The following is a 27,572-nucleotide window of genomic DNA, read 5'->3' on the forward strand; positions in this document are numbered from 1 at the left end:
GAAGTCATACATAAGAGACCATATATTATATGATTCAATTTATGTGAAATACCAAGAATAGGCACATCCATAGAGACAGAAAGCAGAAAAGTGGTTGCCAGGGACTGGGAGGAAGGGAGCTGGGGGTGATTAATTAATGGGAATGGGGTTTTCTGTTAGGGTGCTGAAAAAATTGTGAACCTACAATTGACCCTTGAACAATGCAGGGGTTAGGGATTCTGATCCCCTGCACAGTTGGAAATTAGTGTATAACTTTTGACTCCCCCAAAACCTAACTACTAATAGTCTCTGTTGACCAGAAGCCTTATGGATAACATTAACAGTAGATTAACACATGTTTTACATGTTCTATGTATTTCTACTGTATCCTTATAATAAAGTCAACTAGAGAAAAAATGTTATTAAGAAAATCATGAGAGAAAATACATTTACAGTACTTTACTGTATGTGTTGAAAAGAATCCACACGTAAGTGAACCCACACAATTTAAACCTGGGTTGTTCAAGGATCAGCTGTAGGTTCAGGTGATGGCTTGTACACTTTGTGAATATACCAAATTCCAGTGTTTTATGGTTAAAATGATGAATTTTATGTTATGTGCATTTTACTACAATTTTTATAGTCACAAAGTCGCATGTGAGATTTCTTTTTGTATATGACCTTTTGTTTATCCTTGAGTTTCTCGTTATTATTTTGCATTGCATGCCTTTATTATGTTCTCAAGGTTTTCAAATGCTCTCAAATGTTAAGTGTTCTGTTGTGCCCCATATTCTCCAAGAAAACCTTTTCCTTCACAGCTCTGATACTCCTGGTCCCAGCTAGGTTAATTTCTCTGCTACAGGGACATTTCCTTAACCTACCTCCCTCTGCACCTTGACTCAACCTCTGTTTCCCCTTGCCTTTTCTTTTTCAGTTCTCTGTTTAACTTTAGCATACCTCCAAGTAACGCCAGATTGTTGTGTCTGAAAGTGTCTATGATTCAACCTGAAAACTGATTATTTGCCTAAATCCAGATTAAATATACTTAACCCTCGCCTGCAGTGTTGCTTCTGATGTTTCATATTTTGTACATTACTTGATTTTTCTCTCAAGAGTTGTTAGATTCTTTTTGTTATTCTCATAGCATTCTGAAATTTCATTATGTGCCAGATGCAACTCTTTTTTCATTTCTTCGTTTGTTCATTTATTAAAGTACGCTTTTTAAACATGGAGACTTTTATTTTTCAACTCATAAATTTTCCTGTATTATATCTTTGCTGATTTTCACCCCTCCATTTTTTGTAGTCTTTCCTCCCCAAACCCCTATTTGTTAGACACAGGATATCACGTATTATTTCTCTTAGTTTCTTCTTATTTTTCTCATACCATCTCTTTGTCAATCAGTTTTATTTTTTAGGAGATTTTCTTAATCCTTCTTCCAGTTACCCTATTGATTTATTTCCTCTTGGGTCTTGTATTTTTAATTTGTAAGAATTTTTATCTTGTTTCATACCCATCCCTTTATCAAAACATCCTGCTTTCATTTTATAGATGTGATATAATTCTTCAATTTCTTGGAGAATGCCAGAGTTTTTGTGTTTATTTAGTTCTTTCCTACTCCCCACATTATCCCTTCCTTTGGGGATCATGTTTTCTGTCTGCTTATCATAAACTCTCTTTTTCAAACTTTTTTATTGCTCCCAGGGTGACCATTAATATTTAAGAGTAAGATTCTAAATGTAGCTTGGGAGCTTTGTATATCTGGGTAAGGTTTTGTTTTCGGGCCATCAGGCAAGGAGGCAGCTGTCGTCCTGGGAGTCCACCAAAGCCAGAATGTGGAGGTGGCCACTTGCTTTTCTAAAAAAGGAACCTCATCTGTCAGCTTTGGAATGCTTCGGCAATAGCGTTCTGTGTGAGAGGCTAGGGACGGTGATTGCTTAATTTACTTATCGTTAAAGAATCCACTTGTTTTCAGCTTCAAGTTTCACTCCTGCTTTTGCCGCACTGGAGTCTCCAAGCCCTAAGCTTCTGAGGAGTTCTGCGGGGCAAGCAGCCTCTCTGTTTGAGGCACCTGCCCCTGAGGGAGCACCAGCTCCACTGTGCCTGCCCCTGAGGGAGCACTGAGATCCACTCCCCCTCCCCCTGAGGGAGCACCAGCTCCACTGCGCCCCCCCCCCCAAGGGAGCACCAGCTACACCGTGCCTCCCCCCCCAGGGAGCACCAGCTCCACTGCGCCTGCCCCTGAGGGAGCACCAGCTCCACTGAGCCCCCCTCCACCTCACCTGCTCCCCCTACCACTTTTCCACAGGCTTACATCTCACAGAATTGTGTTGAAATCACTTCTCTGCAGATAGCCCCTCGCTACTCACTTTGACATCATAGGTTAATATGTTTTTAATCTTTTATCATCCTTACATTATAGGGTCTCTCAAGAGAGATTTTTTTTTCTTTTTGCTATGGACTTAACCTCTCAATTTCTTAATTTTTCTCAACTGCAAAATAATCATCTTTAAAGTCACTTATAATTTTAAAATTCTGTTATAAATCTCTCCCCTACTTGTGAGTTGACCTCATATCCCAAAAGCCCGTGCTTCACCAATTTTCCTTAAGTCTCCTCAGACTTCACGTTGAATGAATAATTTCACTTTTTTCCCCTGCCAAAGGGACTGATTTACTTTTACCTGCTACGCGATCTCCCCGGAGTTGCTTTGTGGGAACACTAGCCATTACTTAACAGGTCGTTCTCTCTCACCTGAATCAGCCTGCATGGAGTTACTCACGTGAAAAGTAGCTAGAAAGGAACTCAGCGTCCACACTCAGGAGTGTTTGCCCTTGCGGTTTGCAGTTTAAGGCTTAGGTTCAAAATGTGTCCGATTTTCTCTGTCAGTGGCATCTTAATATTTGTAGCACGTCTCTCTTAATTTTCAGTTCAAGGCGACTTTTGTTACGCTGGGTCTCTGCTGGTCTGGACAAAGACTGCCTGTCGTTTTGAAGTTTCCTTTGGCGGTTTTCCAAAGCGAATTTTTGCCATGCCATGGAGGCTATATTTAAGTCAGATCATTTCACATTTGCTGAAAACCTGTTCAATTAGTTTGTGTGATACACATAGACAGAACTTTTATTTCTGTTTTTGCTTTATTTCTTGGTTAAGTTGGTCAATACAATTTAAAACCGAGTTAAGGTAATACAGTGTATATTTCACAAACCAGTTTCTGTGTGATTCAGTAATATTGAGAAGAAAAGTAGCTAAGACTTAGATATTTCTTATTATATGCCTGGCACTGTTCTAGGGACTTGGCATTAATTAATTCCTTGAATCGTCACGTGGCCACATGGGAGAGCTACTGTTACATCGGGCACATGAGGAAAACGAAGCCAGGGTACAAATCCAGGCTGTCCGGCTCCAGAAGGGGATTTTTGTGGAAAGTTGTTTTCTTTTAGAAATTGTCCAGAAAGTAACCAGGTCCTAAGGGAAAGACGTGAACCCTGGAGTTATTAAGATGGAGAAAAAGGATCGGTTGTCTCCGAGATCAGAAAATGATACGCTGGCTTGTTAGGATTCGTAAAAGTTTTATTTAAAAAAAAAAAAAACACATAAAACCTCCATATCCTACATTAAACACCACTTTCTGATGTATTGTTGAAAAGAATTTGGTGCTTTTCATTCACTGATCTACTCATTCATTCAACAGATACTTCTTAAGCGCCGACCGCGTGGCAGACCGGAGTCCAGGTAAGCGGGATACACTGGTTAGGAAAACATGGGGCCTCCGTTGAGCGGGCAGCGGGCGGGTGGGAGCAGCACCGCTGATGGGCAAAATAAGCAGATGGCACGGTAGAGGTGGGAAGAGGAAGGAAGAGCAGACTGGGGTAGGGAGATCTGGAACGTGCAAGGAGGGGATGCAGACAGTCTCCGTGTGCTGGTGGAGATGAGCCTTTTAGTGAAGGTTAGAGCTGAGCCGAGACTGGAAGGGGGTCAGGGAGTCCAGCGTGTTCCATCTAGGGGCTGGGAATTGTCAAGGCAAGAGCACCCCAAAACAGAAGAACTGCGAGGAGGTCCACGTGACAGGGCCAGGGGACGAGGGGGCACTCGGGCTACAGATGCGCTTGAAAGGGAGCGGGAAGCCAGAACATTACAGGCTGGGTAGCTCGGTTTGGGGCCTCAGCTTCTACCGAGGGAGTGGAAAGCATTCTGGGCTTTCACATGGCCTGACTTATATTTACACGGACTCCTCTGGCTGCTGTGTTGAGAATAGACCATAGAGGGTCAAGGGTACGAGTAGAGAGACTGCTGGGAGACCGAAGCAGTCATCACTCCCGTGAACGTTTACCTGCAAGTAATTTATCTAATTTGTGGTTGAGAATAATTTTTAATGTTTATTTATTTTTGAGAGAGAGAGGGAGAGCATGCGTACGCGCGTGCACAAACACGAGTTGGGGAGGGGCAGAGAGAGAGGGAGACACGGAATCTGAAGCAGGCTCCAGGCTCTGAGCTGTCAGCACAGAGCCCTAGGCGGGGCTCAAACTCACAAGCAGTGAGATCATGATCTGAGCCAAAGTCAGAAGCTTAACTGACTGAGCCACCCAGGTACCCCAAGTTGGGCATAATTTTTAAGGAATCATTGGGAACACCCAAGAATTCTTATGAACTAAGAACTTTTAGCCTACAAACTTTTTCAAGTAAATAAAAACATTGGTGAATTCTAGATTTCATAATCGTATGGACATAATGTATTTTGTAAATATCACGGACTGAAGCATGTATCCTCAAGATTCATATGTTGAAGCTCCAAACCCCAGGACCTCAGTATGTGACTGTCTTTGGAGGCAGGGCCTTTAAAGAGGTAATTAAGGTAAAATGAGGTCATATGGTTGGGTCATAACTCAATGTGACTGGTGTCCTTAGGAAAAGGAAAGATCAGGACACAAAGACACACAGAGAAAATGGTGGTGGGGACACAAAGAGAAGACGACCATCTGTAAGCTAAGGAGAGAGGCCTCAGGAGAAACCCACCCTGCTGACCCCTCAGTCTCAGACTTCCCACCTCCAGAACTGGAAGGAGATGCACTTCTGTTGTTCAAGTCCCCCGCCTGCCCCCCACCCCCGTCTGGTACTTTGTATTGTATTAGCAACTAGCATTAATAGATGTATAGTTGAGCCTGAATTAATTTCAGTTATCTGGCTTTATTTTTGTATTTTTAGGGCAGTTAATTTTTCTTTTAACTTTACAGTATTTTGTAAGCACTGAAATATCTGTGGCTTGGGCATTGAGCCTGAGGCCAAAAGAGCCCTGGTGTTGTAAGAAAGATAGGAAGGCTTTCACAGAAGACGTGGAAGTTTAGACTTCCTCCCCATAGGAGGATGGGATTTCCTGGTTTTCCACGTGTATCTATAGTGATGATACCTTTGTGTTTTATTTTCAAGTTCTTCTTTTTCTTCCAGTCTGCGTGTTGCCTTTCAGAGGGAGTGCTGGAGGGAAACCATTACTTTTTAGCTTAGTCTTTCAGAATAAGACTTTCCTGGCATATTTATTTTACCATAGGCTAGGAAAGTCGTTGTAATGTAATGTAATTTATTACCCCAATCTGTTGTGTACGCTGTGTTAATTTAAATTTGTTAGTGAGCAAGATATTGTTACAGTTGTTAGGAGATTTAAACTTGGTACAGTTAAGAGCCTGGCAGGTGGGGTGCAGCAAGTTTCTGCCTATTAATTACTCACAGGTAAACAGATCGAGTCACCTAGTAATGTGCTAAACACTGTCATTTGATCAGGGTTGCAGAGCAGTGAACAAGAATATGGTCAGCTAGGATCTGCACCCAAAATTGGCCTCGCAAAGACCTAAAGGTCCAGAAAACTGGCCCCAAACTGCTGCTGATATCAGTTATTCCCATAAGGAAGGATAAAATGTTTTCATTTACAATCAGAGATAAGTCTTAGACTAGAACTAGCTTGGGGAGGTAGCACTCACCGGTGAGAGTCTCAGCTCCCTGAGGGCAGGACTGAAGTACCACTGTGTTGTAGCCTCCAGAACGTTACCCGGAGCCTGGTACCCAGTAAGCCTTAAATACATGTTTGCTCAATAAATAGTTCTGATTTTCTCCCCTTAGGAGCAGGTTTTGTTAGGAGGTCAGGGAAAGAGCCTGAAATGGAAGATCACCACTTCCCTCATAAAACAAAATCCAGAACCGAGAATCAGAATCCCAAATCCAGAATCAAGGCTTCTGGTCCCAGGAGAACCTCAGTGCAGAGAGGGATAGCTGGGCCTCCTCCTTCGCAAAGGATTTAACTTCTGCTGGAGTTCTCATCTCATTGAGCTCTGCTGCCGTGCCTGGCCCCGGAGCCGTGTTGTGCATACTTAAAAGTCCTTGTCCGAGCCTGGACACCATTGCCTTCTCTGTGTCCCTTCTAATACAGCCACAGCAGGCTGGGGCCCTTCAAACACTGTCAAAAAGTGAAGCCAATGGAAAAGAAAGCAAAGTACATGTGAGCATTAGAACAGCCCTCGTTTCAAAGGCTGAGCTAATTACTTTCCAGCTCCAAAGACCTGGCACAACCTGGGTCGCCCTGTCCGGGTTCTTGAGGTCCAGCTCTTGGCTTGTTTTCAGAGAGTGTGCTCATTCCCAAGACCCCTGGCCCAGAGAACCGGGGCCCCTTTCTCTGTCCGACCTGAGGCTGTCCCTCCGAATTCCAGCTTCGGAGTTGGAAGATGGGCTCCCTCCCCTGATGACTGACCCCCCAGAATGACTCCTCCAGAGGAGCGCTCCCCCTGCACCTGCAGAGAGGGGCCCGGGGCCCACACAAGATCCCGTGCACACACTATGACCGTGTCACCTCCATTGCGGGTGTTGTATGCAGACCCCCGACACGTTTGGAGGCAGAGAGGAAGGAAACGTCATGAAGGCAGCTCCAGTAGAGACAGCTGGGGCCGCCCAAGAAACTAACCCTGCGCTCTGCGGTGCCACCCCAGGTACGCTCTGCGTTTATGATATTTGAGCTGGTAATCTGAGGAGCAAAACCAAGAGATTGTGTCTTTAAAGTGGTCACAGGAATGTCAGAAACAAGTAGCAACTACATTTTAATGGTTTATCGTGGGGAGGTAGCTGCTTGGCTGCCAGGACCCCAACCTTCGTGTGTTGCAAGTCCGGTCGCCTCTTCAGTGAAGAAGGCCTCTAAGGAGAGCAGGTGGGTCCAGTTTTGTGTTTCCTTGTTGGGATTTTGCGTGTAAAACTCTCAGAAACAAGGCTGGCCTCTCACACCTGTCATGCCTCCCTCAGCCTGTTTGTTTTCCTAGACCTTTATGGAACTGTCATTGGTTAACAGATGCCAAGTGGTTTCATGTTCTAATCCCCCTTCACCCACCTCACTTCAGCACCACACCCACCTTTGTAATGAGCCTGAACTTGCCACTGTCCAAACATGAGCTACTGAACTGAAAACTCAACTTTATGATTTCATACACGGGTTTGGTTTTTTTTTTTTTTCCCTCTCCTAAGAAAATTTATCTGATCTTGGCCAGGTTTTAGTTTGTCATTATGCTGCATGCAATGTTCTTAAATTAATCTTCCCTTTCGCTCCCGTACTTTGGCTTACATCAGTCATATCTTGTTCAAAACTCCCTTACTTGCCCATATTCTGATTACTAATATTTCCTATAGACAATCTCCTGAAACAGGTCACAGAATTTTCACATAGCCAGGTAAGGGATTGAAGAAAAAGTGTCTTCTATAAGAGATAAAAAGTGTGAGTTTTTTTTTTTTTCTTTCTTTTCTTTTCTTTTTTTCTCTTATAAAGGATGACTTTGGATATACTCGAGGCTTCTTGAGTCTGAGTATGTCTCAGAACAGATCTTGGTTCCCTCACTTTCGTCTTTTACTACTTCCTGCCTTGATTCTATTCCACGTGGGGGAAAAAAAGTCAACACGAGTGTCAAGCAAAAACTCCACTTTGACGCAAGATGTTAGAGGTGAACTCTTTGTTCTTTGCCAAGACATAGGAAAGAAAGGAGATCAAGTATTTAGATTTTCCTCCTCCTCCTTCATAGAAATAGCAGTCTTCTCTGGAAATGGCTCAGTACCACAGATGCTTCTTAATCACAGTGTCTTTTAACCTTTTTGAGTCTTAGTCTAAATAGAGGAAACGTCTCTGCTTTCAGTTCAGTTTCCAAATGGGGAAACCGTGGACATAGTCCCTCTGTGAGATTTTTCTCTCTTTTAAACTTTTCTTTCCCTTCTAAATTATGACTGTTCTCGGTGAGTCTTGACAATAATTTCTAAATTAGCCCTGCCTGAACTTGTGTTTGGTAATCTTAGGTATTTAATTGTAAGTGTCATGGATTCCTAGCATTTCCAGTGCAGGTGTTGGATTAAGAAAGACAGTTTGACATCCTCATTGTGCGGGTCATTTTAGTATTTTCCATGCCAGGAGCAAGGTAATTAACATTGCTCAGGGCCGGAGCAGTGACTTTCTAAATGTTACACTTCACATATATGGACTGTGATGCATGTCTTACTTCCTGTGTGTCTAATGCGCTGCTACAAAGGATTCTGTGGTTAGAAGGCCATACCGTGCGAGGCAGTGAAGCAATTCTGTCAAGAAGCAGGGTAGCCAAAGCTGATATACAGTCATGTCTTCTGAAATGTTTATTTTACCCAGTTCTTGAAAAGCGAACAGGAACTGTGATTTTAAATGGGATTAAGAGAGATTATGTCATGGAGGAAATCAGATGCACCAAGTGTTTAAAAGGAGAGCAGTTTTTGGAGTCGAGACTCAGACATTTTGTTGTCAGGAATCTTCCTACAAATTGTTTCCCGAAGCTCGTAGCTACTTTTGAAATCAATCGGCATTCTGGATGGAGTATGAGAAGAAACAACGTGGAGGAGATAGAGATTTCTCAGTACTGATTCCAAAGTTGTTTCACAGTTAACATTTTTCAGTGCTTCCCAAATACTTCTTTTTTTCTGGGGATCAGAATGCTTATGCTGCCCCTGTTTCCTTTGTGGTTGGAATTTGACCTGAGAATTTAACTAAACCACCAGCAGGTTGCTTGGTGGGCAAAAAACTGAGAGCCAGGGCAAGTGAATGGTTTAGGAGAGGTTATGTCCGGGTGAGGGAGGGACACCCGGAGCCCAGGCCTGCCGGGAGCTGCCTGCGCACCTCTTCTGACTGTATCTCTGCCCCCCATTCCCTGTCTCACTATGTGCCTTGTGCCCCATCAGGCTTTTCAGTCCCTGGTGACTTGGTCTTACCCTTTTTCCTGAGTTCTGGACTGTGTGTTCACCCCATGTCCCAGCCGTATTCGTGGAATATTCATTGAGCGCCTGCCTGTCCAACTTTAGTGTGCAGTCTTTCTCCACTGATTCCATGTTCCCCTGTTAAGTCACATCCCGATTCCTGCCTTTTGAGATTGCCCAAACGGATTTTCATTGGATTACAGATCCTCTCTGACTCAGTTTATTGCATATAAGTTTACATGGAATATACTTGAAACTGAAAAAACCAAATGTCTTTGAAGATAGTCAAAGGAAATCAGTGAGGACTGGTAGAATGGAAAACTGTTTCAAAATTCCCAAGTGGTATTGCTCGCTTCCTGGAATCCTATAATTACTGTTATTTTATGTTAAAGAAATTTCCAGTCCATGATGTTTCCTACTGAAAAAAAAAAAAAAATCAGTGAGTGGTTTATTTTAGACAGAATTTGAAATAGAGGAGTTGCTCTTTTCTGATCACCTGCATATACAGTTGTTTGTTACCACATCAGAGAAATCAGTGGCCAACTTCAGAATAGTCCAAATTAATGTTCTCAAATAGAGGAATAAATAAGGATGTGAAAATTTTTCCAAGTTTATTCAGGTATAATTGACAAATAAAATTGTAAGAAGTGTACCATGTAAAGATTTGACATCTGTGTATGTTGTGGGGAGGATTCCACCCCACCCCCCGCCACTGAGTTCATGAATGTATCCATCACCTCACTTTTTTTTTGGTGAGAACACTTAAGTTCTCTCTTAGCGAATTTCAATTATATAGTGTAATGTTAACAACTGTAGTCACCATATCATACATTAGACCCTCATATCCTATTCATCTAACAACTGAAAGTTAGTACCGTTTTACCAGCCTCTCCCTATTTCCCCCACACCCAGCCCTTGGAAACCACTTTTCTACTCTGTTTCCACAAGTTAATCCTCCCTTCCTTCCTCCTTCCTCCTTCCTTCTTCCTTCCTTCCTTCCTTCCTGCCTTCCAAATTCCACTTATAAGTGATGTCGTGTGGTAATTGTCTTTCTCTCTCTGGCTGATTTCATTAACATCCACCACGGTCATCCCATGTTTTTGCAAATGACAGGATTTCCTTCTTTTTTAAGGCTGAATAATATTCTGTGGTGTGTGTGTCCATTTTCCTTATCTGTTCATCTGTCCATGTACATTTAGGTTGTTTCCATTTCTTAGATATTGTAAATAATGCTGTCGTGAACATAGGAGGACAGGCGTCTCTTCGAGATGCTGTTTGCCTTTCCTTTGGACGGTCCAGAAGTGGGGTTGCTGCTGACATGGCAGTTCTGTTTTGAATTTCTTGAGAACCCTTCAGGTGACTGTACCAATTTACATTCTCACCAACAGTGTACAAGGGTTCCCTTTTCCCTCTATCCTCGCCAGCATTTATTCTCTTTTGTCTTTTTGATAATAGACATCCTAACAGGTATGATTTGCATTTCCTGGTTTTGATTTGCATTCCCCTGAGGTGGTGGTGGTAGTACCTTTACATGTATTTGTTGGCCATTTGTATGTCTTCGAGTAAATGTCTACTTAGGTTTGTTTCCCATTTTTAAATTGGGTTGCTTTTTTTTTGCTATTGAGTTGTATGGCTTCCTTGTATACTTTGGATATTAACCCTTTATCATATATATGATTTGCAAATATTTCCTCCCTTTCCATAGGCTGCCTTTACATTTTGTTAATGGTTTCCTTGGTTGCGCTGAAGCTTTTTAGTTTGGTGTAGTCCCAGTTGTTTATTGTTGCTTTTGTTGACTTTGCTTTTCGTTTCAAAACAAACAAACAAAAAATCATTGCCAAGACCAATGTCAAGGAGCTTACTCTCTTTTTTCTTTTAGGAATTTTATGGTTTCTGGTCTTATGTTAAAGTCTTTACTCCATTTTGAGTTGATTTTTGTGTATGGCGTAAGATAGGGGTCCAGTTTCATTCTTTTGCATGTGACTGTCCCTTTACTGAAGAGACCATCTTTTCCCAGTTGTATATTCATGGCTCTTTTGTTGAAAATTAATTGACAATATATGCATGGGTTTATTTCTGAGGTCTCTGTATTGTTCCATTAATTGATATATCTGTTTTTATGCCAATACTACAGTGATTTGATTACCATGGCTTTGTAATACAGTTTGAGATCAGGAAATGTGATGTCTCTAGCTTTGTTCCTTCATAAGATTGCTTTGGTTATTTGGGGTTTTCTGTGATTCCATACAAATTTTAGGATTTTTAAAAAAAATTTCTATGAAAAATGCCATTAGAATTTTGATAGGGATTGCATTGGACCCATAAATTGCTTTGGGAAGTATGAACATTTTAACAGTATTACGTTTTCTAATCCATGAACACAGAATATTTTTCCATTTATTTGTGTTTCTTTTCATGTCTCATCAGTGTCTTGTAGTTTTCAATGTATATACATCTTTCACCCCCTTAGTTACATTTACTCCCAAGTATTTTATTCTTTTTGATCCAATTGTAAATGAGATTGTTTTATTTTTTCTATTTTTTAAACTTTTTTTTTTAATGTTTCTTGATTCATTTTGAGAGAAAGAGAGCATGAACAGGAGAAGGGCAGAGAGGAGGAGAGAGAATCCCAAGCAGGCTCTGCACTGTTAGGGTTTGATGCAGGGTTTGAACTCATGAACCGTGAGATCATGACCTGAGCCAAAATCAAGAGTCAGTACTTTTTTTTTTTTATTTTTTTTTTACGTTTATTTATTTTTGAGACAGAGAGAGGGCATGAATGGGGGAGGGTCAGAGAGAGAGGGAGACACAGAATCTGAAACAGGCTCCAGGCTCTGAGCTGTCAGCACAGAGCCCGATGCGGGGCTTGAACTCACGGACTGCAAGATCATGACCTGAGACGAAGTCGGTCGCCCAACTGACTGAGCCACCCAGACGCCCCAAGAGTCAGTACTTAAGTGACTGAGCCACTCAAGTGCCCCTGAGATTGTTTTCTTAATTTGTCTTCCTGATAGTTCATTGTTGGTATATAGATATGCAACTGATTTTTGTGTCCTGCAACTTTACTGAAATCATTTGTTATTTCTAACAGTTTTTTCATGGAGCCTTTAGATTTTTCTATATGCAATATTATGTCATCTGTAAATAGAGACAGTTTACCTCTTGACTTTTATTTCTTTTTCTTGCCTAATTACCCTGGCTAGAACTTCCAGTTCTGTGTTGAATAAAAGTGGTGAGAGTGGACACCCTTGTCTTGTTTTTGATCTTACAGGAAAAGTTTTCAGTGTTTTGTCACTGAGTAAGATGTTAACTATGGGCTTGTTTTACATGACCTTTATTATGCTGAGGTTTGCCTGTACCCACTTTATTGAGAGTTTTTATCATGAAAGGATGTTGAATTTTGTCACATGCTTTTTCTGTATCTATTGAGATGATCATATGATTTTGATCTTTCATTTTGTTAATGTGGTTTATCACGTTGATTGATTTGTGGATGTTGATGCATTCTGGCATCCCTGAAGTAAATCCCACTTGATTGTAGTGTATGATCATTTTAAGGTATTGTTGAGTTCAGTTTGAAAATACTTTGTTGAGAAATTTTGCATCTGTGCTCATCAGGCATATGGCCTGCAATAGTGTCCTTGTCTGGTTTTTGTGTTAGGGTAATGCCTTGTAAAATGAGTTTGGAAGTGTTCCTTCCTCTTCTATATTTTGGAAGAATTTGAGAAGGATTGGTACTAATTTTTCTGTAACTGTTGGGGAGAATTCACCAGTGAAGCCATCTGGTACTAGACTTTTTTGTCTGTTGGGAGGGTTTGTTTGTTTGTTTGTTTGTTTGTTTTGGGAGAGAGAGAGAGAGAAAGAGCATGCAAGGGAGGGGCAGAGAGAGAACCTTAAGCGGGCTCCACACCCAGCATGGAGCCTGATGTAGGGCTTGATCTCACGACCCTGACATCACGACCTGAGCTTAGTTCGAGGGTCGGATGCTTAACTGAGCCACCCCGGTGCCACTGGAGGTTTTTGATTCCTGATTTAATCTCCTTACTAGTAATTGGCCTGTTCTGAGTTTCTGTTTCTTTGTGATTCTTGGTATGAGTCTTGGTAGATTGTATGTTTCTAGGAATTTATCCATTTCTTCCAGGTTGTCTAGTTTGTTGGTATGTAACTGCTTATAGTAGTTTCCTTTGTACTTCTGTGGTGTGGATCTGAATATTTCAGACTTTCATTGAAGGTCAGTTGCTTCAGAAACATTTTGGCCATGGCCCTGCACCTCCTCCACCATGAAAAAAGACATATTGCAATTCTCAGATAGTGAGTATGCGTTAGATACGTGTAAGATGCCTTTGGTTCATGCCAATTCTCTAGCCCCTGGGAAGTTTAGAGAAGCAGAACAAAGGCAGTGAGCAAAGCCCTAGGCAGTGGAAGCCTTGGCTAAGTGGAGGCAGGAAGAAGAATTGGCTCTTCAGCCTTGGCCTTGGAATGGCTGAAGCCCTGTGTGATAGAGCCCTAGTGCCCGGAGCAATGGGCGAATCCCACCGAGGGGACTACTGGGGGCATCTGCACAGCTGTCCTCCTCTTTGGCTTCTCTGCCAGAGCTGGCTGAGGTCTTGGCCGTGTGCTACTCGTGGTGCCCTGGTCTCTGCAGGCTCACTGTGCATCCTCACCCCAGATGTCCAAGACTGACAGAACCTGGGTATGTTCTGCTTTTTAGCAGCGGGCATCTCCCAGCACACATCAGGAGCTTCAGGGATCAGGGTCCTATGGGGGTAGCTTTGCCTGTGCTGAGCCCTGTCCTGTCACTGAAACTTTGGGGCTTCATTTTCTCATCTATAAGGAAAGTTTGAGGAGGACCCCTCATCCTTGGAGGGCTCACTCTGTGAGAGGCATGGTTCTAAGCACTTAACATGCTTATCTCTTTTCAGTAGTTGCAGGAGTCCTATGTAGTGGGAGTCATTGTTGACATTTCACAGGTTAGGCAACAGAGACACAGAGAACTCAGTGACTTGCCCAGAGTCACTCATGAATGAGTGACAGAAGCAGGTTTTACGTTCTGATCCAATTACATCCAAAGTCAGTATTTTTCACCACTATGCTGGGTTGCTCTATGATTTTTTTTTTAAATCACTTATGTTTATCATAGGTGTTGATATCAGAGACTACCAAAGTGATCCATGGATTGAGAATGTCAAACATGAAGCAAAACACTGTTTTTAATAGGGTGTCATCCTTCGTATATGAAGACAGGGCTCTTAACTATACCAGTAGAGTACATACTTCGAGCTTTTTTTTTTTTTTTTTTAATGGCAGTAAGAGTATTTTGCTTGTTCATTTATATTCTGAATGGGTTACACTTGTCTTGTGCCTCATAGCTCATATTTTGCACTTGGCATTTAAAGAGTAGCTTCATGAAATAAAGATCAGAGGTGGGTGGCCCGAGGAGAGAGTTTGGAAGGACTAGATAAGGAAAATGTCTCTGACCATACAGTGGATGCGAAGCTTTCTGTTCTAAATAGTAAATCTAATTCACTTTATGGGTCAGAGAGTGATTTGATAAAGACTGACAGAATCATTGAATTTCCCATAACAATGCTGTGTGTGTGTTTACGTCTCTGTGTGTGTCTGTTATGATGCATTCACTCGTGCAAACCCATCGTATCCAGTTCCCACGGGTGGGAGATGTGTGCCAGGGTGGGAGTTGCAGGACTAAAATGTGTGTGATTTTCAGGGAAGAATGACTGGTTTTACAATTGATGGAGATGGAACCTTGGCTTTAACTTGACTTTTTTTTTTCTTCTTTGTAAAAACTAACACCAGGACTTTCTAACCTTATCATAAAGGTAACATATCTTCGTTTCAGGTTAAGTTCGAAAATACGGAAAGCCCCAAATTTATACAGAAATAAAAATCTTGCCTTTAATTTTCAGTCTCCTTATTTTTCATCCTTAGATTTATATGGAATTTCTAAAAAAGAGAAGGCCCAGATCTAAATCCTGCCTTCTCAGAGCGCGCCTCCCTCACGGGAGCCGACCTCCTGCTCTCCGTCACCCCTGCTTGCTTGCCGAGGGGCAGGGAAACTGTGCCTGGACCCCTCTCTGCTCTCCCTTGGCAGGCTCTCATGGTTTCACACATCACTTCTTGACTCCAGAATCTGGATTTCCAATCCCGACATTCCGTGTAATTCATCTTCTTCAGAAAATGTGATATTTGTCTCTACTTTTCACTCCCCTTCTACGACACTAACACAGCTCTTATTCCCAAATGCCAAGACTGTTACAGCAGCCTCTAAACTGGTCCTCCTCACTCTGTGCCTTCTCAAAATCCATCTTTACTGCTGGGATTGGCTTAAATTCTCTACAGCAACACTTTAAATATTGGTCTTTCCCGGGGCATTTGGGTGGCTCAGTCAGTTAGGCGTCCCACTTGGGTCATGGTCTCACGGTTCATGGGTTTCAGCCCCGCGTCAGGCTCTGTGTTGACAGCTCAGAGCCTGGAGCCTGTTTTGGATTCTGTGTCTCCCTCTCTCTCTTCCCCTCCCCCCCTCATGCTCTGTCCCTCTCTCTCTCTCTTTCAAAAATAAACATTAAAAAAATTTTTTTTAAGTGTTAGTCTTCCCCTTGTGCCTCTTTGGTGCCTGTAGGGTAGGGTACTAACACCTTCACCCGGGAACCGGAATGCTTTGCAGTCTTGTCCTTATTTGCTTGATCAGCCTGTTTTCCCCAGTCCAGTCCCGGTTTGGCAGAAACATTTAGTGGATACTGAAAATCCTCTCCTGTTGTTAGACTGGGGCCATGTGCCTGACTAAAGAGCTCTGGGTAGAAGGGAGGTTCATCACTTCTAGGCACGGCTGTCACAGCCCCCGGCGGGCCCGCCCAGGCTTCTCTTCGCGTTTCTTGTTGTCTTCAGAGGTGCAGCTCCAGCCCGGGTCCCTGAGTGATCACGTAGGGTAGGGCCCTCCGCCGACCCACGTTGGGCGTGTAACGTGAGGAAGAGGTAAGAGTAAGCCTGTTTTTGCGTTAAGCCTTTGAGGTTTTAGGATTACTTCGTTACTGTAGTGTCACCTTTGCTGTCCTGGCAAACCTCCATGCGAGTGCATCTCTAGAACCTCCCGACATACTCGGAGGCCCTGTCTGCTTTTGCCCAAGGAAAGGGAGAAAACTGGAAAACAACGCATGACTGTAGTTCCAGGTGACCAATGCAGTGATCCCCAGACTCTGAGACTTCACCAGCTAATAAGAGTCCAAAGTCAAAACTGAAAACTTGGCAGAGATTACCAAATTATGATTTTGTCATGAAAAGGCATTTAAAAACTCTCGTCCTACAGTCATTTGATGTAATAAGGGACGCGTAACGCTGCATACCTCCTCCCAGAAGGGGAAGCCTGTGCTGTCAGAATTGAGGGCAGATATTTAAACTGAATCTATTCAGCTTCATAAAAAAGGGGCCTCTCTACATTGTCCCTGTTTTTCTCACTTCGGGTTTTCCCAGTAAGCACGCTGCCAAGGAAAGGTAGTGACCTAAGGAGCAGGGGTTAAAAAGTGCACAGGAAGTTCCCCGGGTGAAGCTTGAAGACCCAGAAGGAGGGGGTGGAGTTTTCCTCTGAGACGTCAGCCGAACCCTGGGAAGCTGCCTTCTTTACTGACTGCTGGCTTTGGGACCTTGGTGTGCTGCTGAGACCTCTTGATTCGAAGAGGTACAGCGGTTACACCAAGACGTGTGTGCCGGGAGGGGCTGGGGGGTGTGGGAATGGGGAGGGCTGATCAGTGGCGGGGTTGGGGTCTGAACCAAGTCTCACTCTGCCATATGAGCGCCACACTCCTCTCTGGACACTGAAGACTGAGATCTGCAGGGCCACCGGACAGAGCCGCCTGAGGTCCCTTGGAACTGGCTCTGCTCAGGTCTTCGTTTGCTGCTGGTATTGCCTGTTCCCACGGCCTGGGTGTTGCACTGACCTTCCCCCTTGGGCCTGAGTAGATTCTTCTGGGCTCAGCTGTGGGGTCCCTTCTCCCAGGAACATTCCTTTACCCCCATGGGAGGACTCGATCCTTCTCTTCCGTGCTCTCACAGCATTGTGAGTACACATCGTCATGGGTCATTCGTGGTCTGCTCTAGTTCTTTGCTTCTTGTGTTCCCTGGTTAAGTCGCTCCAGGGATGCAGGGAGACCCTGACCTCGGATTCCCGCTACTTCCTTAATCCTGCACAGCTTAAACCTTTGACACACGTTTGTTGAATAAATGAACGAACAGATGTCTGAGTGGCCACATTTAGAAGATGCCACCCTGTTACGCTCTCTTGCATTGGAAGAAAGGCATGTTATATGTTTGAGATTTCTTTTTATTATAGTTACTTTAAAGGGCCAACGTTTTCTTACTTACGTTTTCTTACATTTTCCAAGACTTAATAACAAGGGAAATTGTGTGAAGGCATGGGGGTAGCATATTTTCTTGCTTCCGTTGTATCTGCGGCACATTTCAGAAGGTGGGTTATAAATACTCCTTGCTCAGTTTCGTAAATAGGTGCCAGACTCAGTTTCTGCCATGCTTTCTGTTATCTCATCACTGCTGAGGGTGCTGAAGATTTTAAATTTCTTGACCTGAACCTTTCCCAGTTGCAGTGCTGGTGCTTAGATGGAGTGACAGAAGGGGGAGCTCTGAGTCAGGTAATAGAGGCCATTAGTCGGGGGGCGTGGCGGTGCTTTAGACCTCAATGACAGATGGGATGGTAACTCTCTAGAATGGAAGAGAATCTAGGGGGTGTTTGGCACGTCCCCCTAGAACGGTCCTGTGGGGGGCCGGGAAGGGGGGCAACAAGCACCTGTGTGAGGAAGGAGAGCTCCCTCCTGCCACATGCTGGTGGCAGGCCAGTGGGGATCAAGTGACCTTCCCCGTGGGGTCCTTCCAGCATCAGCTGGCCAGCACAGGGCGCTGAGGAGCAGGGAGGGGTGAAATTGCAGTCTCTTGAGCACCCAGCTCTGTACCCTAAGCCTCGCACACACTGCGGTCCTTAGTTGTCCCGAGCGGGCCGCACACGCCTTCCTCTGCAGCCTGCAGGTCTGGAGGGGCCGCTGGAAAGGGAAGGGGAACCCCAGAGACCAGACCTAAGATTACATTTGATCCTGGCTTGTCCTTCTGAGGACTGCCGCGCCTGCCCCCCCCCCCCTCCCAGGCCCGGCTGTCACAGCCTGAGCCCCTGGAGACACGCATGAGCCCTGCTGGACGCAGAACCATCCCTGCCGGGCGTGCAGGAGGCCATCACCACCGCGACCGGCTACGCGGCTCCTCTCTGCCACCCCTGCCGACACTCACACACACCGGCGATCTCACATTTTGCTTGAGAACACTTGGATTTTCTTCCTGGCAGAGTGTATTCATGTTCACCTTGGCTCTCTTTACTCAGTTTATAAACAGAGATGGTGAGAACCATGAACCTTCATGCCATTGCTGAAGACCCCCCCATCACTGAATGACAGCGCCGCGTCTGGGAATTCTGGCCCATCCTCGGGCTGACAGCATCCAGACAGAAACCTTGCCCTATGCTCAGAATCCGCCACCCCTCCTTTTTAAAAATTTTTTAAATATTTATTTTTGAGAGAAAGAGAGCACAAGCAGGGGAGGGGCAGAGAGACAGAGGGAGACAGAATCCGAGGCAGGCTCCAGGCTCCGAGCCATCGGCACAGAGCCCGATGCGGGGCTGGAACCCACAAACTGAGATCATGACCTGAGCCGAAGTTGGACGCTCAACCGACTGAGCCACCCAGGTGCCCCCTGCCTTTTTTTTAATTTTTAATTTTATATTTCGAGAGAGTGTGTGTGTACACGCAAGCAGGGGAGGGACAGAGGGAGAGGGAGAGACAGAATCTTGAAGCAGGCTCGCGGGGCTTGATCCCACCACCCTGGGATCGTGACCTGAGCTGAAATCAAGAGTCAGATGCTCAACCAACTGAGCCACCCAGGTGCCTCTCAGACCCCCTTTTTGACTTATAAGTGCTTCCTGACTTCCTTTTCCCAGATGAAAATGACTTTCATTCTATCTGGTTATTTACAGTTTTACAGTAATGCTAAATGAACATAATTCTGACAAAAAGTAGCATATAAATAAAAAGCAGAGTATTTATATCTCACTGTTCTATTATCATATTAATTTTCTTTAAAAATTTTTATTTTAAAATTATTATTTTTTTGTTATCATTAATTATTTTTGATTGAGTTAAAATTCGCTTAAACATAAAATGGATGATTTTAAAGTGAACAATTCAGTGGCATTTAGTACACTCAAAGTGTTGTGCAGCCATCACCGCTAGCCTGTTCCGGAACATTCTCATTTTCATCACCTTAAAAGGAAGCCCACGCCTGGCAGCAGTCAGTCCCCATTCCTCCGTCCCCTTGGCCCCTGGCAGCCACTGGTCTGCTTCTTTTATCTGCTGACTTCCCTGCTTTGGAAATTAGGGGTGAATGGAATCATATAACATGAAACCTTTGTGTCTGACTTTGTTAATTATTTTAAAGCACTGTTTTGCACATTAAGTCAAGTAAGAAACATTAAACTTAGTAAGATTATTAAGGGGCCACTCCTTAGTCAACTTCTATATTGAGGGTGTGGTGGTATTTTATTTATTCTTCTTCCCCCCACCATGTTGTACATTACATCCCCAGGATTTATTTATCTTCTAATTGGAAGTCTGTACCCTTTGACCCCATCACCCATCTTGCCTCCCCCCAACTCCCCACCTCTGGCAACAACCAACTGAATCTGTTCTCTGTATCTGTGAATTTGTTTGCTTGTTTTTTTTTTCTTCTTTAGATTCCACATGTAAATGAGGTTATATAATAGTATTTGTCTTTTTCTATCTGATTTCTTTCTTTTAGCATAATGCCTTCAAGGTCCACTGGGGTACAGTAAGTAAAAAAAATAAGTATTTATTCTTAATGCATCCCTTCATCTTAGCAAACTAGCACCACTGCCTTGTATATGCTTTGTTGTTGTTGTTATTATTATTATACTTTATTTTTAGAACAGTTTTGGATTTACAGGAAGATTAAGCAGATAATACAGACGGTTAGTACAAAGTATATAGGAACATGCTACCCTCATGCCCTTCACACAGTTTCCCTTATTAAAATGTCTTACGTTGGTATGATGTCTTTATCGCAATCAACGAACCAACATCAATTAATTGTTATTAACTGAAGTTTATAGTCTATTCAGATTTCCTGAGTTTTTACCTAATGTCCACTTTCTGTTCTGGAATCGCATCCAGGATCCTGCTGTACATCTAGATATCTTGTCTCCTTAGGCTCCCCACCCCCCCCCAACCGTGGCAGTTTCTCAGACTATCCTTGTTTTTGATGACCTTGACAGTTTTGAGGAGTATGGGGTCAAGCCTACTGTAGGATGTCCCATTATTGGAATTTGTTTGGTGTTTTTCTCATGATTAGACTGAGGTCGTAGGCTTTTGAAAGGATGGTCACATATGTGTTATTTTCATCACATCATGTTAAGGGTACATTTCAACGTAATATATGACTGTTGATCTTGACCTTGGTCGCCTGGCAAAAGTAGCGTTTCTTGGGTTTCTCCACTGTAAGGTTGCTCTTCTTGTCCCCCTTCCTGACTTTTTTAAGTTTTCAAAACTCTTGTTCTATGACTAAACTGTGCTGCTTAGGTAACCAAGTGGATGTTGTGTGCAGACACAGCCAGCCTTGAAGGTTTGAATGGCCTGTCTGTGCAGCGGTGTGGTGGGTTGGATATAGGCGAATGTATTCCGAGGTCGTGTGTGCTGAAAAATCTCCTGCCGCTGCAGCGGTGTGCCTAGGGCACGACCCGCGTTGACAGAGAACCTCAGTTCCTGCCAGAATGCCAGACCCCTTCCCATGGGTGGCCAACGGTTTCTGCCTGCTCGAATTCTTATTTAAAGCTCTTCCCAGTTTCATGAGTCATGAAATCGTAGCCAGTATCAACAAGAACAGGAGTGCAGGAGGAGGTAGTACAGTCAATAGGACAATAGATGACTTCACGTAGTCATTCACCTCACATTCCCCACAATGGGTAGCATATTCCTCAAGGGCCCTTCATCTGCCTAATTAAGCTCCTTGTGATCAGCACAGATTGTTCCTCTACGGTGTCGCACACAACCTTCAACCAAGGGAGGGAATCTATTTAATACGTGACAGGTAACGGAAGCCCCAAAGCTATAGCTTCAAAGCCTATGAAGATGGTCTCGCTGCCACTTGCATGAAAATTCAAGGAAGTGAGGGACTCACTCTGGGCTCTTGACGCTTAGATTTAGGAATATATTTTTGCCTGGATGTTTTCAGCTACAGATGAAAAGTAACAAGGCAGATCCAGATGATGGAGAGATGACGCCCATGGTCCTTCTCACTATACTTGGTGACACCTGCAGAGGCCTTCAGTGAAAAAAGCTTCTTGCATCTAGCACTTGGGCATAGCACATTAGAACTTCTGAAAAGGGAGGAAAGTAGGACCACCTCCCTCTCAAGTGAGACTGAGAGGGAACTGAACAAAGTCAGCTGGGTCACTGAAGGCTTCCCACAGTTCTGTGGAAACGGACTTTCTAGGCTGGGAGTGTCAGCCGTGCAGGGCGCTGCACTTGCAGGAGCCGCCGGGTAGCAGAAGGGGAGCACGGTCCTGATCCTGACTGGAGTCTTCTCTCTCCACCAACCCACTCTCTGGCTGCAGCCCCGAGCATGGAGGCAGAGGGGAGCGAGGGTGGAGCCCGTGGAGGCAGGTTTGGGTCTGGGGGACGCTGCTCCGGGAGTCACCTGAAGGCACAGGTGGCGGCCGACAAGCGGCATACAAAAAGCGTTGATCAGTAAGCACACTTAGGAACTTGGACAAGATGACCTGGGCGTTTTCAGTAGAAGATAGGAAACCCCATCCTCGTGCTCCATCACCATCACCAGCCATCACAGTATGAGCAGCTTGTCCAGGGCATTCCGGTCTCCCAAAAGCTGTCATGTCCATTTTCTCAACAGATTTTTAAGAATGGGGATTTGAAATTGGTCACTTCCTCTACTTGAGTGACATAACTATTAGGGACCGAATGCTCACGTCTCCCCAGCTTATATGTTGAAGCCCCATCCCCCAGTGTGGCTGTGTTTGGAAATGGAGGCTCTAAGGAAGTACCTGAGGTCAAAGAAGATCTGATTGGGTTAGTGTCTCTATGGGAAGTGGCGCCAGAGAACTTGCTTTCCGTCTGTCTGGCTGCGCACGCAGAGGAAAGGTCATGTGAGGACACCATGAGAAGGCTGCCATCTGCAGCTAGGAGGAGAGCCCTCACCAGAAACCAGATTGGCCAGCATCTTGATCTTGGACTTCCCAGCCTGTTGTCTAAGCCACCCAGTCTGGCATCTTGTTATGGCAGCCTGGGTGGAACAAGACAATAACTTGCAGTCACAGAGTCATTTGGAGGCACATGGGCCTCTCAGTCAGAGCTTCGTGCACACGGTAAACTTCCAGTGAAGGCGAGGAAGTAGGCTCATAGACTTCAGTCAGAATCTTTATAGTTGATACTTGGCAATCGCTAAGAAATGCTCCAGTCTCTTAGGATGAAATGAGCACTGTGTGGGGTTTCAATTAATGTCCCTGGTCCACTCAGGAGGATGACCAGCTAGTCCGGGCTTGTCTGGTTTGGGCACTGAAAGTCCGAGCTCCACAAAACCCGGAAGTCCTGGACAAAGCACGTCGGTTGTTCACCCTGCCACCTGGCTACCTGCCCCGTGGCTCTTCATTTTAATAACTTGGTTTGTGAATAATCTAGAGTCATTTAGTCTGAAATTAGTAACTGACTTCAGAGCGCATTTGTGCCCCGCCCCCCCTTCCCAGGGCATTCTGATCAGGAAGAGGGCTGCAGGCACCAGCTCCACTGGGAAGTCTTAACATACCAAGGGGCCAGATACTTTTCAGGAACCCTGGGTTAAACCTTGAAGGCCATTGCTAACCTATATTGATCCAGTAACACCGTTGTTCTGATCAGCTGATCAGACTGACTCTGGAGAAAGCAAAATATTTGCAAAGCCAGGACTTGGGGCCAGAGAAATTGCAGTAAAAACATCAGAAAGGACCTGGGTTTGTGGCTGAGTCGGCAAATGCCCGAGGAGGAGCTCCTGGGAGAAACTGAACCACACGGGGCTCCCTGGGTCCTGGCTGAAAAGCTCAGAGAAGGAAGAAATACCCTCACAGGGGGAGTGGGGAAGGGTGGTCTCTTCCCATTTCTAGTGGAGTCTCCTTTGGGACTGTCACTGCTCCTGTGACCCTAACAGCTTTGATCTCCAGGACAGGCAAAATGGACTCCTTGGATTTCCTCGAGATTATAGTATTTATTTATGTTTATATCATATCTGCAGACATGTATTACATGGGTTTCCTCTGCTGTGTTTCTTCAGCTGTGCTTCCATAATTTATTCTGCCAGGCCTGGCCTGGCCTTGACATACCAAGCCATTAACTTGAAATCAGAAAAGTTCTGTGAGGTCTCTAAATTCTTTCCTCTGATTATCAAGCTCTATGCTTGCTGAAAATCAAATCACTAGGCTGGCAGAGGAAAAATAATTGGCCTAAATGGTCATGGAAGAGTCTAAACAGAAGATTTTCTTTCTCTCTCCACTTGCAATGATTTATTTGCATGGTTTTATGAGACTTTAATGAGGAAACCTTATCTGTATGCCTGGTAATTATCAACCAAATTCTCATTTCCTGTCAGAAAATCCACAAGAAGTAAAACAAAAATGGCGGAATTGGGAGACCCTTTGGCCTCTGACCTGCACGGCTGAGGAATAACCCGTTAGCACCTGGAGTATGTGAGTAAGAAGCGTGTCTGTGGCTCCTCTGACACACCACTGCTCACACCAGGTCGCCGCCTTCAATTTAGGAGAACTCAGTGCAAGCAGACTAAGATGCCGTGGATCCCCCAGAATGCTGTCCCGTGAACCAGCTGGCTTGAGTGGGGGAAAGTACAGTTTCCCTCTCCATGATTTACTGTCATTTCTAGTCTGGGCCAGTTCCTTCTGCTGGGTGAATGAGGTCACACCTGAAGCAAAGGCCTGACAAGACGCTATGAACTTTGCATTTTGAAAAGTTAAGGGTTTTGTGTGTGTGTGTGTGTGTGTGTGTGTGTGTGTTTTATTTTGGTGGTGGTGGTGGTGGCGGTTCGCTATGAACTGAAGCTCTTGCCAGTCACAGTCCTGGGTTACTTGATGAATTCGTCAGGGCCCCTGACTTGAGACTTAGGTTTGGATGACCCCCAGCATCTTGTGATTCAAGCAGAGACCTTGTCAGGGGGTGGCGGTGTCTCTCAAACCTCTAGGACAGAAGGCACAGTAAGAGGAGTTCAAATGAGCTCACCAGAAAGCTGTTAGAATCTTTTTGGAATTTTTGGGCGACATAGCACCCAAAGCAGCCAGGAAGGCAGGAAGGCAGGACACATCTGAATCTTTATTTTCAGTTCTAGTTTAGTTAACAAGGTGAGAATCTCTTTTTCTTACACTTTTCTCTAGGTGTAAAATTTGTTGTGCTCCCAAATAACCTACAAATTGCTCTCTGCTTGTTCTGTTATTTGACAAGAATTTGGAAGTGCTTTAATATCTTTATTGGCATCTGGGCCAGTGATAAAAAATAAACAACTGAATAAGAATGTAATAACTTACTTTAAATTTAAAAAGTACTCTTCCAAAGTGTATTCTCAAGTCACTGCAGATAGGACTGGATAAGCTTGTATCAGGTACAAGGTCTACTGCAGGAGAAAGTGAGATGGCCCCCATTTGTTCTTGCCTCTCTAGAACTGAGGTACCAGCTTCCTCACCCCATCTCTGTTTCCCTTCCCTGTGGGCATGGGGCAAGAGCAGGGCACCAGGAGAGAGAGCTACTCTATAGCACCCTGTGATCACAAGTTTTGGACATTGTTGGGGTTTCTATTACCTTTTCAGTTATTAATTGACTTACACCCTTTGATTCTCCATATTGTGGGAGTATTTATGTCTGGCAGGCTTTTTGGACTAGTGAACGAGCTGGGTCGGGCCTGTCTCCTCTTTTCTCTTGAGGGGCCATTACAATTTAGCCACCTTGCTAAGATAGCAGTGACGAAGGGACTCTCGGCTCACCAGTACTACCCAGAAGGAGCACGCTCCAAGATCAAGGAATTCCATAAATTAAAACCCAGGCACCGTACTCCCCTAAAACAATACTGTCCAACAGAAATATAATGGGGGTCACATAAATAATTTAAAAACTTCTAGTAATCTCATTTAGAAAAGGAAAAAGAAACAAGTGGAATTAATTTAGCATTTTATTTAATACAGTATTTCCAAAACATCATTTTAACATATAATCAACAGAAAAATATTAATTAAATATTTTATATTCTTTCCTTTTTGCGTACTTACTTTAAATCTCGGCACGGTTTAAGTGCTCAGTAGGCATATATGGCTGGTGGACACCATATCAGACAGCGTGAGTATAGAATATTTATCTGCTCCAACTGACTGCATCACCTCAGCCAGCTGCCATTTGCCACTCTGGGTACACAAGTGACTGTGTTTAATAGTGGTGTGGAGTCTGCCCCAGAAAATGGTACTTCCCTTGTTCTCTCCACTGTCCACTCTGAAGCAAAATTTAGAACGAAAGTTAGAATTTGGAGAGGCCGGGCCCGCCTCTGCTTCCAGACAGTGATGTGTCCGTTTCCTATAAACCTTCAGACTGTAAAATTTGGACCGGTGATTCTCTAAGTTTGGGATGCGTCAGAGCTGGGGTATTCAAGGGCAGATTCCTGAGCAATCTGCAGATTGCTCAGAGGTAAGACTTTGCCATTTCTCAAAATCACCAGGTGATTCTCATACACCCTGAGTGTTGAGAACACGAGCACATCCCCTGGAATGGAGTATGCTGTCTTCTCCAGGAACTTCTGGCTTCCTCCCTTCAGGCCATGGGACAACTCACGTGCATACACATCCCAGGCAAACAGAGCCTGCTCCAAAGGCTGCTGATCAGTCTCTGTCCTGTACTTTATCGTTGCCGTGCTCTCAGCCAGTTGCATCCGCTGACCTAAATAACACCTGCTACAGCCGAGAACCCGCACTGCGGTGTATTTTTAAGACTTGAACCCCCCTTTTGAACTTCCTCTATTTTTGTGCATGCCGAGATAGCTGTGCGTGTGCAATGCCTTCTGCTTATACAACCAGTTTACCCAGGACTTTGAAGGTATTTATAGACACCTTCTCATAACCTTCACTGCAGCCCTGCAAAATGAATAACAAGCCAGATGGCCTTCATTTTGCAGGAGGGAAGTCGAGGCATCTGGTAGCTGATTGGCCAAGAAAGTGGGATCTAAAGTAAATGACTGAATCACTTCTCTCTTTGGCAACCGTTCTTGTGCCCTCGCTTCCCTGACCACTGACGTCTGCTGTGGTCATTGAAACCTACTAGGAAACACATCTAATAAAAACATTCTACCAAAGACATACTGTGTGCCAACTTCCTGCCCCAGTAGGAGTATTTTATGTCTATGTTGGGAGACTTCAGGTTGGAGGTGCATTCTTCCATTTCGTATTTATTTAAAATTCTATGTCTTCTGGAAGGAAATTATCTATACCCCCCAGTTCCCAGGAACCAAGTGATAAGCACTTAGAACGAAAGCCGATGTCTTGCCCTGCCTACATTCTCTTGCTCCCTACAGAGCGGACGGAACATTGTAAGTCAGGTTGCAGCAGACTCTGGGAGAGGGCGGAGTCTCGCATGGGCATCCATGGCCTGCCCATTTCATAACGTGGTCCCAGGCCATCTCTGCCAGTAGACTTAAGGAATCTTTGTGTCAAGAGAGACAAATGTGTGTATAACTACCTCAGGAAAGGGCTCCCTTAAAAAAGATTCTGAATGGCTGTCCTTTGGCTGCCTGATGATCTTCTTTCAAAACATCTACTTTAATAATACTTATTTTATTTTTATATGTACTCATAACATAATTTTGTTCACTGTCTTTTTATTTTAGAGGTCAAAATTTTTTTTCAACCATAGGTTCATCATAGAAGACTTTTAAAATGCAGAAAGCATAAAGAAGAACATTAAAATCACCTACAACCCCCAGAAACAACCACTAATATTTTGGTGTGTTTTCTTTAGGTTTTCCCTTACCTTTTTTTTTCTGGTACATATTTGAGATGACATGAAACCAGCTTTTTCTTAAAGAAACACTGGTTTGATTTAGTGGGAAGTGGTATTTTAGAAACCACAACCTAGATACTAAGAATGTACTGGATATGTAATTGCTACTAAGTCTTTTTAGTGGACAGGGCTAGAAAAAAATATAGTTAAAGATAAATTCCCTAAGATTTGTCACTGATAATTCAAATTCGAAT

At 44.1% G+C, this 27,572-nt stretch overlaps 1 long non-coding RNA gene across 4 annotated transcripts in view; it reads left to right on the forward strand.

The window, feature by feature from the left end:
- LOC111560091 overlaps positions 1–27,572 on the forward strand; it is a 35,173-nt gene that overhangs the window by 3,990 nt on the left and 3,611 nt on the right. The window contains exons 2-3 of one of the 4 annotated variants that reach the window (XR_006596259.1): positions 3,672–3,712; positions 6,837–7,163. This is a non-coding gene — a long non-coding RNA (uncharacterized LOC111560091). Of the gene's footprint in view, positions 1–3,671; positions 3,713–6,836; positions 10,899–27,572 lie in introns of those variants that run through there. The other 3 variants (XR_006596260.1, XR_006596257.1, XR_006596258.1) reach the window with 3 other exon arrangements.

The sequence above is a fragment of the Felis catus genome, chromosome B1, assembly GCF_018350175.1.
Source record: "Felis catus isolate Fca126 chromosome B1, F.catus_Fca126_mat1.0, whole genome shotgun sequence".
Taxonomy (NCBI): Eukaryota; Metazoa; Chordata; class Mammalia; order Carnivora; family Felidae; genus Felis; species Felis catus.